This window comes from Fukomys damarensis, unplaced genomic scaffold (assembly GCF_012274545.1).
Source record: "Fukomys damarensis isolate Sample0158 unplaced genomic scaffold, DMR_v1.0_HiC HiC_scaffold_20, whole genome shotgun sequence".
Taxonomy (NCBI): domain Eukaryota; kingdom Metazoa; phylum Chordata; class Mammalia; order Rodentia; family Bathyergidae; genus Fukomys; species Fukomys damarensis.
The window spans coordinates 41,797,980-41,802,310 of record NW_022900932.1 but is presented as its reverse complement, the minus strand read 5'-3'; the positions used below and the strand labels follow the sequence as shown (position 1 = coordinate 41,802,310).

The following is a 4,331-nucleotide window of genomic DNA, read 5'->3' as shown; positions in this document are numbered from 1 at the left end:
ATATATATATCAAAGAACTCTTTTTTAAAAAAGCTTCAGCCTTGAGCCAAGTGTCATGTCACAAGTTTGTAATCCCAGAACTTTGCGAGGCTGAGACAGGAAGATTGCAAATTAGAGGCCAGCCTGGGCAATTTAGCAAGATTTATTTTCAATCAATAAATAACAAACATTCAGGAATCTGGGCCTGGTGATGCACACACCTGTAATCCCAGCATTTGAGAGGCTGAGGCAGGAGGATTGCCCTGAGTTCCAGGACAGCCTAGGCTACATAGTGAGTTCAAGGCCACCCTGAACTACATAGCAAAACCCTGTCTCAAAATAAAACAAAACAAAAGAAAGAAAAAGAAAAGCTGTAGCTTCTAACATGCCTACACAATCAGTGTCATCTTTATCTACTTTCTGGGTCATCTTGTGTTTCTTTTTTCACAAGGAGTTTGTTCAAGTCAGAATCAAATAAAACCCCAAAATTTCATTTAGTTAATCTCAGTCTCTGTTTCTCTCACACACACATTTTAGAAGATTGTCTAGTTTTGGAGATTTTATTAAAGTATTACAGGTAGAAAAAATATAAACAATTTATAAATGTACAGCTCAATTAATTTTCAAATACTGTACACACCATGTAAAACAGACCTCCAACCTGTCTCACCCTATTCTTCCTTTCCATGACTGTCACCATGAGTCAGTAACCACTAACTTGCCTTCTAGAACTATAGAATGGTACTCTTATTTTTAGTTATTTATGGTGCTAGGAATTGAACTCAGGGCCTTTGTACTATGGAACAACCATAGACCTTTTCTTATTATTTGAGAGAGTCTCACTAATTCACAGTTGCCCAGACTAGGTTCAAAGTTGCAATCCTTCTGCCCAAGGCTCCCAGAATGCTGGGATTATAGGTGTTGCCCAGCCACACTTGGCACAGAGATTGATTTTAATTATATTTCACCTTACATATAAATAGACATATATACTATATATTCTTTTGTCTCTGGCTTCCTTTACTATCTTTTTTGAATTTTTGTTTGTTCTTTTTATCATTTACTATGTGGCATTCCATGAATATTCCAGTTTTGTTTTTTTTGAGACAGGATCTCATTATGTAGTTCAGGCTGGCCTCAAACCTGTGGCCATCATCCTGCCTCAGCTATCAAAGTGCTGGGATTATAGGTGTGTGCCACCGCACCTGGTAGTTTATTTTTTTCTGTATATTTTGATGCTAGATTTTTTTGTTTTGCTTTTGGTGTTTTTTGTTGGGTCCTTGACCTTGCAAGGCAGATGGCAGTACCACTGAGCTAAATCCCTGGCCCTGAGATTTTTATTTTTAATGTGTAACATGATAATAGGTTAAGTTAATTCAAAAGATGTTTTTCTGAGTTGAGAATGGTGGCACATGACTGTAGTTCCATCACTCTGGAAGGCTGAGGATCAATGAGGATCAAAACAGTTCAGCAACTTAGTGAGATCCTGTGTTAGAAAAGAAAAGGGTTAGGGATACAGCTCTATGAAAGGCTGGGGATTGACTCTAGTACCACAATAACTACCTACCTAACTACCTAAGATATTTTTCTGATTTAAGAAATAAGTGCTTATCTGCCAATCTATCACCACTGGATTTATCCCCTCCCCTATTTCATTAGGAACTTTTGATTTAATTCTATGGCAAACCATATTTGAACTGGGCTAATGGAAGGGACTAGTATGTCAGAACACTTGTATTTGAATATATATAATTTTCCCATTGGGGTCATGCAACGACTTCAGGGCATTAGTGTTTTCTCCATTTCAACTAGGGTCTAGTTGGTATGTGAAGGCGGGAAATATACCATAGAGCTTCCTATGGCCCACTTTTTTAAAAAAAAATCATTATTCTGGTCTCTGCTCAAATGTCACTTCTTCAGAGAGGACTTTTCTGATCATCTCATTTAAAAATAGTTCCCTACTACATTTCTCCTGCTAACCATTTCCAGTTTTTCCCATGTGTGTGTGTGTGTACGTATGAATGTATGTATGTATGTATGTATGTATGTGTGTATATATATATATAGGGACTCTTTCTTTCCTTTTTTTTTTTTTTTTACCGGGATGGAACTCAGGAACTTGTGCTTGCAAGGCAGGCATGGTGCCACTGAGCTAAATCCCTGACCCTCTCACCATATTATTACTCGGTTACTTTCTGCTTTCCTATATGGTCAGAGGCACCACAAAGACAAATACTTCTGTCTACCCCATTACTATATTCTCACACTTTTAATATTTGACACCTAGAAGGTAAATATCTGTCCCATCAACAAATGAGTGGAAGAGCCAGAGGTTTTGGAATCAGTCCTGGATTTCATTTACAATTCTACTCTTTCTGATCAATTGTTGGCTAGTTGCTTGAGCTCTGTGTGCCACAGCTTTCTAGCGCCTGGTAAGCAAGAAATGTCCTTTCCTGGGTGATGTGAAGATTAATGAAGGATCTATGTATAATGCCAGATATACTGTATACCCTCAAAATTGTTACTTACTGTTTACATCCTCTTTATTGAGATTTTAGTATCCTTTCCTATCCAGCACATCCATTCTCACCAGAGGTAGAAAGATAAAAAAGTTTATGGGCAGGGGATTAAGCCCAGTGGTTCCGGTACCTGCCTCACAAGCACAAGGACCTGAGTTCGATCCCTGGTACCAAAGAAAGAAAAGAAAGAAAAAGAAGTTTAAACTGCAGGACTACTCCCTTGCATAGGTCCCAGACTGAGCATGCTAGAGGGAAAGCCAGTTGAGTGTTGGGGCTCAAACCCTTGTAAGGCAAGTGCTCTAACACTGAGCCTTCTGAAAGATTTAAAAACTTTTTAAATGGAGGGTCTCACTATTTGGCTCAGGCTGGCCTCACATATGGGATCCTTTTGCCTCAGCTTCTCAAATACTGGGATTGCAGGTGTGTGCCACCCATACATTTTAGAAGCATTAAAAAAAATTTTTTTTTGGTTTTTTGAGACAGGGTCTCACTATGTAGTTGAGACTGAACTGGAACTCACTGTGTAGCCCAGGTTGGTCTGGAATTTAAGGGATCCTCCCACCTCAGCCTCCGGAGTGCTGGGATTACAGGCATGCGCCACCACGCCTGGTTTAGAAACATTTTTATGTAAGCATTCCTAATAGTCTACAGAGTTCTGCATCTCCAAGTCTTGAGTCATTTGCTGTGATTTACTTTCCCTTTCTACATATTAATTTAATTAATATTAATTTTAGTTTTATTGTTCATTTTATAGTCATAATATGCATTCTATTTCAGAAATAGGCACCTCAAATTGTGTATTTCAGGACCTACAAACTGAATTTACTATAGGCCAAACCTATTTATAGGTTCCATTAAATAAGCATGAATGCATTCAGTCTTCAGTAACACTCTCAATGTAGCAGCTCCAAGATAATTGGCTCCTCTGCACTGGGTCAATTTGGGGTGGGTTTTAAAACCACTGGGAGGTGGTGCACGCTTGTAACGCCAGCAGTCTGGGAGGTTGAAGCAAGAGGATCACACGTTTGAGCCGAGCCTGGGCAACTCAGCGACTTAGAAGGACTCTACCTCAAAAACAAAGCAAAAAATCAAACAGCTAGGGATATAGCTCAGTGTAACAGTCGAGTTCAATTCCTAGTATCAAAACAACTTTTTTCTTCTAAAAACTTGCAGTTACCACCAATAAAAGTCTCCATATTTCATGAAGTACTAACGTGATTAACGTATGCTCCTACTGTATTCACATTTGAAGCAATAAAAGGATTCAGATCCTTGTGTTTCGTTCCAGTTTTTGGTTAGTCACTTCAGATACCCAGAAGTACTTAAGTGGTAGTGGTGGGGGAATCACCGTTCCTAACTGCACTCTTCCCTAGTTTTCCCACCCACCCCCGTAAAAAGGTAATGGAGACTCTCAGTCTATAACAAATAGTGGGTTTTTGTGGATGCAAAGCACCATGAAGCCGCCCGGCAAAAAAAAAAAAAGGTCCTGTCTTTAATCACTGAAGTAGACTAAGGACAGTAGTAGGACTGGTATAGAGTAGTAGTTTTTTTCTGGATTTGACCACAGAAGCCCTGTTTTTCTGAGACTGTCCCTTGTCCACCTACGTCTTTAAATAACTGCTAGGTGCCCCAGGATGGAAGATTACCCCTGGACCCCAGCCCAGGAGACTTCAGTGGCCTGAACTCCCGCGGTCTATGTTCCCTCCGCGCTGTAGAGGGAGCCCGCGGGTCGCACGCTAGGCGCCGCTCCGGACTACTTCGTCCCAGCACCTGCGGAGCCCGGTCCTCAGCCAGCGGGGCTGAGTCGGGAACAGGGGAGCTTGTGCCCTCGGC

The 4,331-nt window shown here is 40.6% G+C and overlaps 1 protein-coding gene across 1 annotated transcript in view; it reads right to left on the bottom strand.

Annotated features, from left to right (window-relative positions):
- Kif11 (kinesin family member 11) overlaps positions 1-4,331 on the bottom strand; it is a 57,285-nt gene that overhangs the window by 51,998 nt on the left and 956 nt on the right. The window lies entirely within an intron of this gene.